This window comes from Neofelis nebulosa, chromosome 15 (assembly GCF_028018385.1).
Source record: "Neofelis nebulosa isolate mNeoNeb1 chromosome 15, mNeoNeb1.pri, whole genome shotgun sequence".
Classification (NCBI taxonomy): domain Eukaryota; kingdom Metazoa; phylum Chordata; class Mammalia; order Carnivora; family Felidae; genus Neofelis; species Neofelis nebulosa.
The window spans coordinates 70096044-70112132 of record NC_080796.1 but is presented as its reverse complement, the minus strand read 5'-3'; the positions used below and the strand labels follow the sequence as shown (position 1 = coordinate 70112132).

Here is a 16089-nt window from a genome sequence, read left to right as displayed (position 1 = left end):
AGATTGCTTAGGTTTTCAGCTCTGTTCCTTTATATCTGGTGGAAGTTAAACTTCCCAAGGTTTGGGGGCACCTGGGTGGCTCAGTCAGTTAAGTGTCTGACTTCGGCTCAGGTCATGACCTCATGGTTCATAGGCTGGAGTTCTGCATTAGGCTCTGTGCTGACAGCTCAGAGCCTGGAGCCTGCTTCCGATTCTGTGTCTCCCTCTCTTCTCCTCCCCCCCACCCCCAAATAAAAAAACATAAAAAAAACAAACAAACAAACCACTTCTCCGAGGTTCGGTCTCTCCTTCTATATAGAGGGGATGATGATGAAATAGGACCTATTTCAGGATTGGTAAGAGGGTTCAGTTAATTAGTACATGTAAGAAACGATAAAGAAAGTTATGCATACGGCATATGAGCCACAAATATTAGCTATTACTAATTATTTTAGTTGAGCATCACCTATGTAGCAGGTACTTGACATACACAATCTAATTTAATCCTCACGGCAACATCACAGGGTTTTATTTCTTTGGGGAGATGAGGATTCTGAGGTTCACAGAGGTTAAACAATTTACTCAAGGTCGCATAGCTGTTAACTGTGGGGGAGGGGCAGGTTGGAATTGAGAATCCCGTCCTGCCTGATTCTAGAGCCTGTGCCTTGTCACCTCACAAACAGGCCATGACTCTACTTGTTATCAAAACTTCCCAATATGTCGTGAAATTGGCTATGTCATTCCTCTAGAACACAGTTGGAGAGAAAAGGTATATATTTTTTTTATTAGTTATATTATTCACTGATACATGTTTTTTACAGCACGTGGCTGAAGCTGGGAAGTATCCTCGGGCTCAATTTTACTGCCAGTTGAGCAAATGCCGATGTAAGAACAAGGATAAACTCGCATCAGCTAGTTCCCAATTAACCCAGTCCACACTGGGTCTCTCCTGTGAGCAACGGGAAGACAGACTTTTATCTCAGAACTGCAGGCGGGTTTGGCCAGAGCAAGGCTGCATTACAGTTGGTTCAGGGGCGCCTCTTGCGGGTGACGAGGAGATTGCAGAACAACCCACTTGGCCCCATACTTGCCACTTCCCAGTTTTAACTGCTCTCTTTTCCTGCACCTGGGCTTAGTGCTGGCCATGCTGGTTTCACACTGAGAGAACTTGCCCGGAAAAGATGACATCACATACACATTCTATATTACACTTTCCCTTCCCAGAATTTCCTCCCAACTTCCAACTTGGACTTCCCAAGAGGAATGATACTCATGTTGCTGGGTGAATTGGGGAGATCCTGGGCCCTGGGGCCTTGACCCAGTCAGACCTGAAGGAGTCACCAAAGGTTCTTGGTCTTGTCACAAGAATGAATCCAAGGACAGACATGCAACACAGTGGTCGAGTGACACAAGTGGGAAAAGTTTATTAAAGCGAAAAGTACACTCTTGAGATTTGAGAGCAGGCTAGCAAGGGGGGGTGGAGGGAGAGACAGAGAGAGGGAGCGAGTGCCTTCTAGAGGTGGGGTTTGGGTTTCTGTCTTTTATTGACAGTTGTTAACTAGGGGGCAGAATATTTATCACTTGGGGCAGGAAGCAGGGTTTCCCGCTTTTTCTTCCTAATTTGGTCAGGGATTTCCTGTTAGGGTATCTGCCAACTTGGGCCTGTTGCTTTGATGGGGCTTCCTGTGGAGTGCTGCCTGGACAGGCCTCTGACCTTCGCACAGCCGGCCACAGCTTCCTGGTTGCTGGCCTCCAGGTATCCTGTCAGAGCTTAAGTAACTTCCTATTCTAACACTCACAGGGTCAAGACAGTTTCTTAGCATTCCAACAACATATTCTCTCTCTCTCCTTAAAAACATACACAGGGTGTAAGAAGGAAAATCGTCTCGTGTTGGGAAAACATTTCAGATCCTCTCATTTGTATGGGATCTATTTTTCCATAGAGGGATTTAAACACACTACTTCATCTACTTTTGAATGAGTCTGTTGTTAATGGTTTAGTTTCTTTGGGGACTATTTCTTGTATGCCTGGTAAGGCATCTTTTTTTTTTTTTTAATTTTTTAAAAATTTACTCTTGAGAGAGAGAGGGGGGAACAGAGCACGAGCGGGGGAGGGGCAGAGCAAGAGAGGGACACAGAATCCAAAGCAGGCTCCAGGAGCTCAGCTGTCACCGGATCCCGACGAGGGGCTCGAACTCACAAGCCGTGAGATCATGACGTGAGCCAAAGTCGGGCGCCCAAACGACTGAGCCGCTCAGGTGTCCTTGATAAGACATGTTTATATTGCATATAGTTGTCAAAGGACAGAATTTTAACCGAGTAAATCTGAAGACCTAATTGGCTTTTGTAAGTGATTCAAGAATTGGGCAACGTCCATTCCAGCAAGTCAAGGGGAACTCTGAGGCCTTTTACAAAAAAAATCGAAGGTTTTTATAGGCAGGAGGGTGGGGTGACAAGTTATTAGCAAAAGAAAAGAAAGGATTGCTCCAGATAAGGTCACCCTCCCTTAGAGGCAAGGGCGGGGTTTCTTACCCTAATTGGTGCAGACTGGAAAATTCCTGACTGACTGGTTAAGACTAAATTTCAGGGAGAGGTTTAAACTGCGATTAGGTTAGGATTTAAGCCCCAGTTTGGTGACTTGGCCCAGCATAAGTGACTCCACCTTGGACCTGTCGTTTCTTTCTTTCTTTCTTTCTTTCTTTCTTTCTTTCTTTCTTTCTTTCTTTCTTTCTTCTTTCTTTTCTTTCTTTCGATGTATGTTGATTTTTTTCTTTTTTTCTTTCTTTTTTTTTTGAAATTTACATCCAAATTAGCATATAGTGCAGTAATGATTTCAGGAGTAGAATTCAGTGATTCATCCCCCACATATAACAAGTGTCCTCCTTAATGTCCCTTGCCCATATAGCCTATCCCCCACCCACAACCCCTCCAGCAATCCTCAGTTTTTTCTCTATATTTAAGAGTCTCTTATGTTTTGTCCCCCGCCCTGTTTTTATATTATTTTTGCTTACCTTCCCTTCTGTTCATCTGTTTTGTATCTTTTTTTTTTTTTTATAATTTTTTTTTTCAATTATTTTTGGGACAGAGAGAGACAGAGCATGAACAGGGGAGGGGCAGAGAGAGAGGGAGACACAGAATCAGAAACAGGCTCCAGGCTCCGAGCCATCAGCCCAGAGCTTGATGCGGGGCTCGAACTCACGGACCGCGAGATCGTGACCTGGCTGAAGTCGGCCGCTTAACCGACTGCGCCACCCAGGCGCCCCTTGTATCTTAAAGTCCTCATATGAGTGAGGTCACATGATATTTGTCTTTCTCTGACTGACCAATTTCGCTTAGCATAATACCCTCCAGTTCCATCCACGTAGTTGCAAATGGCAAGACTTTGTTCTTTTTGATTGCCGAGTAATGCTCCATTGTATATACATGCCACATCTTCTTTATTCATTCATCCGTGGATGCATTTGGGCTCTTTCCATACTTTGGCTATTGTTGATAGTGCTGCTATAAACATTGGAGTGCATGGGCCCCTTCGAAATAGCAAACCTGAATCCCTTGGATAAATACCTAGTAGTGTAATTGCTGGGTCTTAGGGTAGTTCTATTGTTAATTTTTTGAGGAACCTCCATACTGTTTTCCAGAGTGGCTGCACTGGTTTGCATTCCCACCAGCAGTGCAAAAATGTTCCTCTTTCTCCTCATCCTCCCCATCCTGTCCTTGCCCGAGTTGTTAATTTAAACCATTCTGAAAGGCATGATGTGATAGCTCATTGTGGTTTTGATTTGTATTTGCCTGGTGATGAGTGATGTTGAGCATCTTTTCATGTGTCTGTTAGCCATCTGGATGTCTTCTTTAGAAAAGTGTCTATTCATGTCTTTTGCCCATTTCTTCACTGGATTATTTGTTTTTAGGTCTGTCGTTTTCTTTTTAACATAGTTTGATTAGTGTAATAACAACCATGTCACCCAGTTCCTCCCCAAAAATATTACAACAAATTAAATCAAAATACATGCCCATTACTTAGAAATGAAATCTTGCTACAATCCCTCTAATATAAAAACAGCATTTTCTTGCCCTACTCTCAATTCCTCACAGGCAGCTACTTTCAAGTGTTTTTCATTTCGGGGTTTTTTTTTGTTTGTTTGTTTGTTTTTAGGGCCTTTTTATTGCGCAATAACTTTTGATTGACAGAGAGTTGGGAAGATACTACAGAAAGTTACTATATATCCAGGGGTGCCTGGGTGGCTCAGCCGTTAAGAAAGTTACTATATATCCTTCACCCAGCTTCCCCTAATGTTAAGATTTTTACATAACCATGGTGCACTTATCAAACCCAAGAAGCTGACATTGGTACAATACAGTTAGGTGAACTATAGACTTTATTCAGATTTCATGTTTTTCCACTAATTTTTTTTTTCCAGAAGCCAATCCAGGATACCATGTTGGATTTGGTTATCATATCTTCCCTGATGTGGAAAATGTTGGGGTTCAGAGCCAATGGTCCAGAAAAAAATCCTTGAACCGTCTTTGGCGCAAAAAGGTGGTTTTATTACAGCATGGGGACAGGACCCGTGGGCAGAAAGCTGTCCTGGGGTAGTGACAGGTGACTGATTATGTAAATTCAAGTTGGGAGGGGATTAGGGATAGCAGAAGTCTCTAAGGAATGTTGGAAACAAGGTTTCTAGGACCTTGAGGGGGCTAGCTATTTTTAGGAAAAGGTCATTTATTACTGTTAGTAAAAAAAAAAACTCAGTCGTGAGACCCTTGGGATATCTGGGGGCCATATGCCTGGAGGATGATTGCCAACATGTATCTTGGGGGGCAGCGAAAATGAAGTTTCCAAAAGAATTTTTATATGTTAGACAGGATCCTGTGGGGTTGGGCTAATGTTGCCTTTTGCCCCTAGCAAAGTGTCAACTTCAAGGCAGCTGAACTCCCAGAGGAAGGTCGAACTCTGCCTGTCTCAAGGCCTTATCAATGGGTTGTAGGTAGTAAGGACATTTAATTTTTTTCTTTTGCCTTTGTTTTGTACATCATTCCCGACAATCTGTGACAGTTTCCCAACCTTGTGTTTCATGACCTTGACATTTCCAAGAGCACTGGTCAGTATTCGGCAGATTGTCCCTCGATTTGGGTTTATGTGATATTCTTTCATGGTTAGACTGAGGTTTTTAAGAAGTGCCCATCTCCATGAATTCGATCAGTGGGACTGTGACCTTGATCACATGGTTAAGGTTCAACTTTGTTTTTTTACATGTCTCTCTTGTGAATGCATTGCCATCGGCTTTAGCGTAGACACCTTCTGTTTTAAGTGCGGTGTCTGACATAGTGTGAGTGCTCATCTGAAACTGCCTTGGTGAGAAGCAAGGGAAAGGGTAGTCCAAGTTCAAGATCAGCCTGTGCAAAGGCACCTAAATTAGATCGGTGCTGTTCAAGCTTTCGGATGCGTGTGCATCACCTGGAGACCTTACGAACTTTGGATTTGGTGGGTCTGAGGTTGTGGCCTGCGACCTGCATTTCTAATAAGCCCCTAGGTATTCACCTAAGCCTCCCACCAGCTCAGTGTACTTACTATGCTGCTGGCAGCTTCCTGAGGTCACGGTCTGGTCTAGTAAATAACAAAGAATGCAGTTTGTCTGGCAAAGTTTCACCAATTTCACCAATTGACCTAAAGATCCTTCCAATCTCACACCTGTGAACCTCACACATTCAGCTTGACAGCTCGTCCCTCTTCCCAGAAGGGCAACAAGATTTTTTTCATAGCCACTTCCTCCTCCTATCAGAAAGCATCTTATCTGTGACCTTCAGGAAAAAGGAGCTCTCAAAACACCCAACTCCACGAGTTTACCTTTCCTCTGTATTACTTTCCCAGATTTTTTCTGTTGATTTATTTTCCTGGGTTTTGGTGACACAGCAAACCTACTGAATTAGAGTTGGTGGTGGTTTTAGCGCAAGCAGGTAGTTGGGTTTCAACCCTACGTCTGGACGCCAGCAAGGGAGGAGTCAGGGTCAGCTATGGGGAAAGTCAGATACCTGTCCTGGCAACATTCCAAAACTAAAGCCGGAAGAAAGCCGGATCAAATCAGACAGGCCCAAGACAAAGAAGGCCTGCAACCCTGCTCCCAAAGAAATCCCCTCCCCAAATAATACTCCACCGCCTGGTAGACAACTGTCGATGAAAGATAGAGACCCAAACCCTGGGCCCTGCTCTCCCTTGAGCGGGCTGCTCTCACATCTGGAAAGTGCACTCTCTCTCCCTTTAATGATCTCTTTTCCAGCACTACTCAACCAGTGTCTGGTCTGTTCTTGAATTTTTCTCTTGGGAGGAGCCTAAGAGCCTGCGGTGACATCCCAGGGAGGGGCTGCGCGGAGGCGTCAGGGCCAAGGGGTCTCCCCAGTCCACCCTGCGACAGATGAACGGCCTGCCCTAATATGCTTGGCACATAGGAAGGGCTCAATATATTGTTGTTAGATAAAGGAATGGATAAATAGGTACCAAGAGGACGGAGTCTAAGGCAGAAACACTTTTTTTTTCAGTTAGGGATAGATCTTAGTGTCAATTGTTTCCTGATTTCCTAGACCAGTCTCCTGCCTATAACAGAAAAAAATTGATTGTTTCATATTTACAATGAAGCATAATATTCATATGTAGATACTCAGGACAAAGAGGTGTCGATTAATCAATACTCCCTTCTCCATGAATTCAATTCTATTTGTTGGTGGGAAAAAAAAGTAAAAGCAGCACTTTGTCAGAAGTGGGATTCGAACCCACGCCTCCAGGGGAGACTGCGACCTGAACGCAGCGCCTTAGACCGCTCGGCCATCCTGACTTGGCGTGTGTTGCTGTCTTATTTTCCTTTAGTATTATTCCACAGTACTGTATCATGACGTTAACGTACATCAAAGTTGTATTTATTGTTTTATATAAAATTAGAACTCTCCATGGGATCCTTGTCAAAGCACGGAAAATAAAACTGTCTCCGACTCCTCTTTCCTACTTCACCATCCTAAACGGTAAGGATCCATTTTAACTTTCGCCCTTTTGAGCCCTCCAATCACTCCTCTAGCGCGGCGGAATCTCGCCAGGGTGGGCCCCTCGCCGGCCGGTCTCCTTCAGACCCTCCGTCCCAAATCGTCGGTACCGAATCCCACGCCCCGCGGATCCAGCGCTGGGACGAGCCCAGTGGCAGAGCTGGGAGCGCGGACGAGAGCAAGGGGCGGGAAAAATCCCTGGGCCGAGCGAGGCGTCTACTTTCCTGCTGGGCTCCGCGCTGCCCCGGCCTCCAGTCCCTGTCCGTAGCTGGAGGATCGACTAGGAGCAAGGCCGAGATCCATTCTCGTCAAAGGAAAGCTCCACGCACCTCAGAATCGTGGAACACCGTGGTCCGAGAAGCCACGGCCTCCATTTACCTTATATAGAAAGTTCCCAGAGTCTACAAACGCGAGCGTTGGTGGTATAGTGGTGAGCATAGCTGCCTTCCAAGCAGTTGACCCGGGTTCGATTCCCGGCCAACGCAGCTCTTTTGTTTTTTTTTTTCCCCTTCCCGAGGAAAGCCACATGGGATTTCCTTTTTTTTTTTTTTTTTTTTTTTTTTAAAAGCCTGAACCCAAACTAGGAACCGCAGGCACTGCCTTCTCTCCCGGACTCATCTGTCGCTGGGGAGCCCCTTCTCCGCCCAGCCGCGTTTGGGTCCAGTGTCCGACTCGGAAGGCTTTCTTTCCTGTCTGCCGCTCCTCCCCGCCTTTCTTTCCCCGCTGCCACCGCTGGAGGAACCTGCGCGACGCCGGGTGCCAGGTACCGAGTGCCGAGCGCCGGGAGCCAGGTCTCCGGAGGGCCCTGCGTGCAGGGGCGCGAGGTCCGTGCGGCTGCCCTGCGAGTGCGTCGGGAGAACTGCGCTTGCAGGTGTACGACAGTAAACTAAATAATTAGCAGAAGTCAATAAATGGACACCCAGTTCAGCCACTGAAGAAAGTCTAAGTACGCTGGGAGCAACTTGGGCATATGAATCCCCTTTTTCAACTGTAAACGTTATGAAATCTAAGTACCCATCCAGTTTTTCCGATGAAAATTTAACGCCCGAGTGTGCAACCTGCTGTCTGTTGAGTGTCCAATACATACTGGTTTGAAGACGAAGTATAAAAAAATTCTAATATCTTCATATTGGTTACATGTCCAAATAATATTTTGGAGCTCTTGGGCTAAAGGAGATGTGGTATTAAAAGCCACCCGTTTCTTAATTTTTAGTGTGGCTGCAAGAAAATGTAGATTGCATGTAGGGCATTCGGCATGTGTCGGTTGCGACGCGCCAGTCGAGGCAGGAAAAAGGGCATAGCGTTGCCAGCAGCCGGTAACGTTTCATGGAAGAAATTGTCCTGGCAAGTTAGAAGTAAGTTTGTAAACAATGACTTTGCCGACTGTCTCGTCGTTTTCCTCGTTAGTATAGTGGTGAGTATCCCCGCCTGTCACGCGGGAGACCGGGGTTCGATTCCCCGACGGGGAGGCTTCAAGCTTTTTTTTCACCATGGCCTCCCTGAAATCTGTGCTGGGTAGATACTTGGTTGGAGGGTAAGCCAGAGATAGGGGAGATTTATTTGCAGATTTGGTTTTCCGGAATCAGGCTATCTCTTCTCTGAGATTTGCTCCTTCAATATCCAGCCAGTCTAGCAGGCTTCAACTTTGTCTCAGTGCATGAGGTATAAGACTGGTTTTCTGCCTGAATTTATGCTCCCGAGTCTCATTTCCTGGAGAGTGCCCTCAGAACGAGGATCTTACCCTTATGATTCCTCCTTCTATAGCTTGAATCCTCTTTTCTTTTTTTTTATTTTTAAATTTTATTTATATCCAAGTTAGTTAACATATAAAATCCTCTTTATTTTCTATCTCCTTTGATCGCTTTCCAGTGTTTTATAGATTTTTTTTTAATTTGTCCAGAGTTTATAATTATTATGGGCACAGTGGTTAGTACCACACAAACTCCCCCACCAGTATGGAAAGGAATTAACTTTTTAATTGTATTCATAGCATTTTTGAACAGAAGTTTCTAATTTTTATGGAGACAAACACTTTCCCTGGTAGTTTCTTAACTTTTTTCATAAGTAGAAAACTCTTACCCACCCCAATATCAGATCAGTTTTTACCTTTATTTTCTTAAGTGTTTCCTTTTGCTTTTTTGGTATTATCCCTTTAATTCTTTTTGAAACCATTTTGAGATGTAACATGGGTAAGTATAACTCTATTCCCATCCCTTCACCTGGTGGTTCTCCATTCAATTCATTGCATAGCCCACCCCTCAACCACTGATTTGAAATGACATCATTGATGGGTACTAACTCGTCCATCCCTCTCAAAGAAGACAACACAAAAACTCTGGGACACACTTGACTCCAGTCCCAGCTTGGATCCATGAGCTAAACGTGAAACCAGAAGATATCAAGCTTCCTCCTGGATACTGTGAATGACTGGGTGTCAATGGCTTACAGTCCCTCAGGCTGCTGTCCCTTGTTGTCTCTTCTTGCTCATGTTTTTGATATTTGGCTATGTGAGTGGCGCCCTGGTCTGATTTCCAAGACAGTTTTGACTCCATCTTGGATTATGAGCTGTTTATCACGAACCCAGTAGATTGCATGCTTTCTCTTAGGTATCGTGGATCAACGGGATGGTATAAACTTTTCTCTCTTCCACTGTTGGGATCTTTTCCACAGGAATTTGGGAAGAGTCCAACACAGGGACCTGGAACCCCTCCCTCCTCCCACACCTGGGTTGTCTTTTAAGAACAAAAAGCTGCACAGATCCTTGGTGGCAAGGTATATATTATCACAATATATCCACAACTGTAGCCCAAGACTACATAGTTCTTTAGATCGTTTCATCCCCTCAGTATCTAATAGTCCCGCATCAGAGGTGGAGGTGGAAGCGTTATCTGCTTTTGTTTTAATTTGGAGTTGGTTTTATTTTATTTTTGCTTTTCAGTTTATTCACTGTAGTGGATATGTCCCCTGGTTTGCTCAGCACCCAGTCCTGTACCATTCTGGTTTGCTTTCCTGTGCTATTGAGGCTGGGAAGCTAAAAACTACATTTCCTAGATTCCTTTGCAGCGGGTGTTCTGGTTATGACTTACGTTCCACCAACCAGATGTACTTTAGTGAGATCTTATTTGTAACTGAGTTACATGGGAGAGACATGGGGATGCAATTTGGGTTGTGTAAATAGTGGCCATTGCAGCCGGTGTTCTGGAGCCAGAGACCAGAGACTGGGGAAGCTTTTTAATTTGTTTTATAGCAGGTTTTGCTGGGTAGTGTGGTAGCCCGATATACAGAATAGTTTGGGGAGCTATTCCCGGAAGTTAGCCTAGAGTCTGTTTCTTCAGTCTTCCTGATGCCTGGTGAATTATCCATAGCCCTCAATAAATCCTTTTGTATTTAAACAAGCTACAGTAGATTCTGCTGTTTGCAGTTAAGGATCCTACTGTGCTCATCCTTGAATGAGAAGCCATCTAAGGAATCTCTCTAAATCGGGTGTCTCTTTCTCCCAATAAGGAGCACACTTCATTCTGGGTTTTATATTCATTATTCCTTTGGCCTGTATAACAGTTTCAATACATGTGTATGTGTTGCCAAATATATGTATTATTTGGATTTTCATGCTTTTAAAGGTTTTATAACTGGTACCAGGCAGTATGTATTCTTTTGCAACCAGCGTTTTTTCCCCCTAAATATTATTTTTATAGGATTCATTTATATTGAGACACATAGCCATTAATGGTATTCAGAAGATTTAAAACAGCTGCAGGATTCTGTATTTCAACTATTCCCTACTAGTCCTTAACTGCACGTTTAGATCTGTGTGTTTACGGGTCTCACAAAACCGATTTCCAGGCAATGTAGTTGTCGTGCGAATCCTATTTAACCTTTCAAATCATCTCCAAATTGTTTGATTTTTAATAACTGTTGGTTTTGTTTGATACAGCTGTCACTGGCTAAATGATGCCTCTATCTGAACCCTGCTTTTCCTGCGTCAAATTCCCCCACTTTCTGTCCAATACATTGATAGTCATGCAGTGACTTGTGTAAGCTGAAAGTTTTTTCCTAAAATTAGGATACTGAATCCTTTGACATCTTCTGTTAAACTAACAGCAATCGTGATAAGTTTTTTTTTCCAGCCTTTGAAATACTGTTTGAGGGTTGTTTTCTCTATCACACAATAGTCATTTATTGGAATGATATGTGTCATCAGGCTGGATGAGGCAACTAACGGGATTGTGAGGTACATGGGCTCTGTTGTGCTTCCTGTGTTTGAACTTGGCTCCCCTTCTCTCAGTTTCCTCATATGTAAAAGGGGGTAATGATGACGATTATAATTCTCAGATGAGTTAATAAGTGTTTAGAATGGTGTCTGGCAATGAGCAAGCATTAATTATCCTCTTTATTACTAAAACAATTACCCGCGGTGGGAGGATGTTTGGGGTTTGAAAAACAAACAAACCTGTTCCATGAAATGAAGGTGAACCACAATACAGATGGGGGAAAGGGGCACCTGCCCCTCCGTCACCTGTTAGCCCCCAATTTCCCCTATGTTCCAGTCTGCGTCCCAGTCTCCATCCTATCACAGGACGGCCAGCAGAGGCCACAACATGTGGCTGATACTTTGTGTGACGCATTACTGCCTGCCCGTTCTCTGTTATTTCCTGATTCTCGGTACCAAGTTTGGGTGGAGGCTGTGGTTCCTACAAGTGGCCACAGGCAAGGGTGACTACTGAGTAGTAATGAGTGGTAGCAGACAGCCACAGTGTCGGGGAGCCAAACTGACACTGGGCCTTTGTTAACTGGACCAGGGTTCGGGTGGCCCTGTCCTGGGATAGGACAGTCCTATCACCAGGACTTGCAGTAGGCTGGCTTAAATTGGACCTGTAGGCTGGGAGGCATTGAGCTGCCTCTTGACAGTGCTCATGTAGAATTCTTTAGAGTTGGCCAGCAGTGGCATGGGGACTGGCTTTCTGGTATCTAGGGACAGCCAAAGCAGAACCCAGACGACGATTCTTTGTGAGGGGGAGTTAACGGGTATGGCACTGACTGATCAGAACGTTACCGTTTATACATTTCCCTCCTTGTCACAGGATTAATTGTCTTCCAAAAGTTTTCTGTTGTCGTCGTCGTTGTTGTTTTTCTAGCAGATTTATTGACCTGCAGATCCCGTGCAATACATATGCTAAGCATTGAAGGTCGGTATAGCATTCCTTTTCCCTGGTGCACATGTAAAACCCTGAATAATCAACAGTTTGGGTATGTTATATATTTGTTACTACTCCATCCAAGCATTTTTCTTTTCTTTAATTTTTTTTTTAATGTTTATTTATTTCTGAGAGAGAGACAGAACATGAATGGGGGAGGGGAGAGAGAGAGGGAGACACAGAATCGGAAGCAGGCTCCAGGCTCCGAGCTGTCAGCACAGAGCTGGACGCAGGGCTTGAACTCATAAACCATGAGGTCATGACCTGAGCGGAAGTCAGTGGCTCAACGGACTGAGCCACCCAGACAGCCGGATCTAAGCATTTTTCAATTTCCACTCAATTTCTCTTTGATCCATGAATTATTTTAAAAGCATACATTTGAAAATTTTCCACATATATGAGGGTTTGAAAAGATTTTTTTTTGTAGTTGCTTTCTAAGTTAAATCCCGTTATGTTCAAAGAATGTGTTCTAAATAGTGCCAATTCCATGAAGCCATGTTTTATGGCTTCATATAATAAAGTGAACTTTTGTAAATGTTTGAGAAGACTATGTAGCCAAAAATTATTGGTTGCAGAGTTCTAATTATATATATATATATATATATATATATATATATATATATATATATTTTTTTTTTTTTTTTAATGTTTGCTGATTTTTGAGAGAGACAGCACGAGTGGGAGAAGGGCAGAGAGAGAGGGAGACACAGAATGCAAAGCAAGCTCCAGGCTCTGAACTGTCAGCACAGAGCCCAATGCAGGGCTCGGGCCCATGGGCAGCTAGATCATGACCTGAGCGGAAGCCGGAGGCTCAACTAACTGAGCCACTCAGGCGCCCCTAAATATATATATATTTTAAACCAAGCTTATTAATTGTGTTCATATGCTTAATTTTTTTCTCTCTGCTTGACCTATTGAATGCTGAGAATAGTAAGTTGAATTCTCTCACTGTAGAGTTTGAAGAATCAACTATAGATGAATTTGTCAGTTTTCTCTCAGAGGTCTAATAATTCTTGCTTCTATGTTTTAACATCATTTTATTAGATACATATGTATTTAGAATTGTTATATGTTTATCATAGTTTAATCTTTTATCATCATGTGGTGACATCTTTATCCCTTGTGATACATTATTTCTTAAACTTTATTCTGTCTGGTATTACTTAGCTATGTGCCAACTTTCTTTTAGACTGTTCCTGTCATATCTTTTTCCATTCTTTTCCATTCAGTCTTTCTGTGTTTTTTTTTCCTGTTTTAATGCCATTCGTCTAAAACAGAATAAAATATATTTAAAAAAAATCCACTCTCACTGGCAAATTTTCTCCATTTATATTTATTGTGATTACTGATATATTTGGATTTATTTCATCATCCCATTTTGTACTTTCTTTTTTATTATTTTTTTAATGTTTATTTACTTTTGAGAGAGACAGAGACAGAATGCGAGTGGGATGGGGCAGAGAGAGAGGGAGGCACATAGTCTGAGGCAGGGTCCAGGCTCAGAGCTGTCAGCACAGAGCCTGATGCGGGACTCAAACTCACGAGGTGTGAGATCACGACCTGATCCAAAGTCAGTCACTCAACCGACTGAGACACCCAGGCACCCCTGTACTTTCTTTTTTAATAACTCAGTTTTTCTTGTTTTGCCTTCTTTTAGATTGTTGTCTTGTACTTGCAAAGCGAAACATGGGAAATGTATGCGTGTTTAGAATAAACTGGAAAGTAATTTTTAATTTCTTCTGCCAATCCAATAAACAGGTGAAGGTGAGAGTAGCGGTTACCAAACTTGGACTTTGCAGATAAGTTGAATTTCCCCTAAAATGTTGGTGACCAGGGCGCCTGGGTGGCTCAGTCAGTTAAGCGTCCGACTTCAGCTCAGGTCAGGATCTCGCGGTCCGTGATTTCAAGCCCCGCGTGGGGCTCTGGGCTGATGGCTCAGAGCCTGGAGCCTGCTTCCGATTCTATGTCTCCCTCTCTCTCTGCCCCTCCCCCGTTCATGCTCTGTCTCTCGCTGTCTCAAAAATAAATAAACATTAAAAAAAATTAAAAATAAAATAAAATGTTGGTGACCAATATAGAGTTGCCAACTTTTTATTTTGCCGAATTAGGAAATTAATAAAACAACTGCAGACACTGCTTTGTATAAAACAAAGAACATTTTAAAACAAACTTAAAAGTGTAAAAAAAGGTAATCTCAATATAGAGTTCTTTTGGCAAACTTCTCTGAGATACACACACACACACACACACACACACACACACATAATTTGGGCCTATATGGGCGTTGTGTATTCTCATTCTCTGAAGAGCATTGGACACCGACCTGCACCCAAACTGGAATCCACTGAGTAGGGCGCAGAGGTGTAGAAGGAAGGGAAGGTTCTGGGCGGAGGGTGGGGACTTGGCACCACAGAGAAGGGCTGCCTGTGGGTGCCTGGGTGCGTCAGAGGTGTGGCTTGGTGGAGGGGTTCGGGGGGCCAAGGGCGGAGGTGATGTGACTCAGGAAGCCTGAGGCTGCGAAATGACCCAAGAACAAGAGAGAAGCTTCCCTCCAGGCTGCAGAGAAGAGGCCAGGCACTGACCAGGATCCCTGTGCTGCTGATGTTGGATGAGGGGTCTCTGCCCTCAGATATTTAGATCTGGATTTGCCAGTGTGAGAGTCTTTAAATTACAGGCAGTTACAAACTCTGTGTTCTGTCCCGGTGCCTAATGCACGAGTAGCAACCTTTCAAAAACAGCTGGGCTTGGAGATTAGTCTTGTTCTACTGGGCTTCCTTGCTTAGACGTTACATTTCGCCGGGCGTGATTGGACACGTGATACGGTATTTTAAACATTCACAAGAGCAAGCTGATTGTGAGTTACCACTCGCCCAGGCACGAGCGCATAAATCGTCCAGATCAGCAGGAAAGTCGACTGTACCTCCCGGAGCAAAGCCCAGTGAACTCGCGAGCGCACAGAGAGACTTCGTTTTGGACTCCCGAAGGAGCTGGGCTGCTGCGGCTTCTCAGCATCATCTGGGTGCACACCGAGGCCTGTCCCAGGTCTAGGCAGGTGCCTCCGCAGCGCGGGGGAAAGGCCTGCTTGGCTGGGGCCACCCGACGCGCCGGAAGGGGACCGCCCCGCGGGTTCCCACGCCAGCCCCGAGCACCTCTTCGGGGCCAAGCAGAAAGCGCGGCCGAGTTTTTTTTCCTTCGGTGAACTGGGTTGGCAGAGGCCCTGGCTTCCGCCTGTCTCTGTGGCGCAATCGGTTAGCGCGTTCGGCTGTTAACCGAAAGGTTGGTGGTTCGAGCCCACCCAGGGACGGGGCCTGACCGTTTTGAACCGCGGGCGTGGGTGTTCTTCCCGGAAGCCGCGGGGCATCCTCCGCGTGGCCAGGTTCTCGCTCGCCCCTCGTCCCTCGCCCTCGTGGCCTGGGTTTCCTAGCAGGAGGTCCGCCTGGGTAGGGTTGCGGTCAGGAGTGAGAATTTTAGCCGCTTGACTTCAGTTCTACGAAAACTGCCTCGTGAAATTGTTCTAAAAATGTTTGGCGACCAAAGGAAGCCAGCACTGGTAATCCGAAGGTGAGTTCCTTACCAAACCTGTGCCTGCCTCGCCTTTGACCTTGTATTGCCTAACTCATCAAACGGGCTTGTCCGGAGCCTGGGCCCCTAGTCGTGCCACGTCCGACTGGTTGCCAGTTTTTGGAGAGTCTGCTTTCTAAATATCTTTCCAATAGGCACCTACGTCCCCAGCCTCGCTGCCACTCACTTCCTCACTATCTAGTCCCCCACCCCCCACCCCCACCGCCCCTTGAGTTACTGCAACAACTACCTAGGTTTCTAGGCGGTTTCCTGTCTTCAACTCCCCTCTCCCTTCCTTGCACGGAGGGAGCCGTCTGAGAGGCCT

The 16089-nt window shown here is 44.8% G+C and overlaps 1 long non-coding RNA gene and 4 other non-coding genes across 5 annotated transcripts; 4 read left to right on the top strand and 1 right to left on the bottom strand.

The window, feature by feature from the left end:
* Positions 1-666: 666 nt before the first annotated feature.
* On the top strand, positions 667-8344 carry LOC131495775 (uncharacterized). Its single transcript, XR_009254116.1, has 3 exons — positions 667-748; positions 6911-6990; positions 7577-8344. It is a non-coding gene; the product is annotated as an uncharacterized LOC131495775 (long non-coding RNA).
* Positions 6724-6806, bottom strand: TRNAL-CAG (transfer RNA leucine (anticodon CAG)). Its single transcript has one exon. It is a non-coding gene; the product is annotated as a tRNA-Leu (tRNA).
* On the top strand, positions 7422-7493 carry TRNAG-UCC (transfer RNA glycine (anticodon UCC)). Its single transcript has one exon. It is a non-coding gene; the product is annotated as a tRNA-Gly (tRNA).
* Positions 8345-8405: 61 nt separating the features above from the next.
* TRNAD-GUC (transfer RNA aspartic acid (anticodon GUC)) lies at positions 8406-8477 on the top strand. Its single transcript has one exon. It is a non-coding gene; the product is annotated as a tRNA-Asp (tRNA).
* A 6956-nt stretch (positions 8478-15433) lies between these two features.
* Positions 15434-15507, top strand: TRNAN-GUU (transfer RNA asparagine (anticodon GUU)). The gene has a single exon. It is a non-coding gene; the product is annotated as a tRNA-Asn (tRNA).
* The last annotated feature ends 582 nt before the right edge of the window (positions 15508-16089 follow it).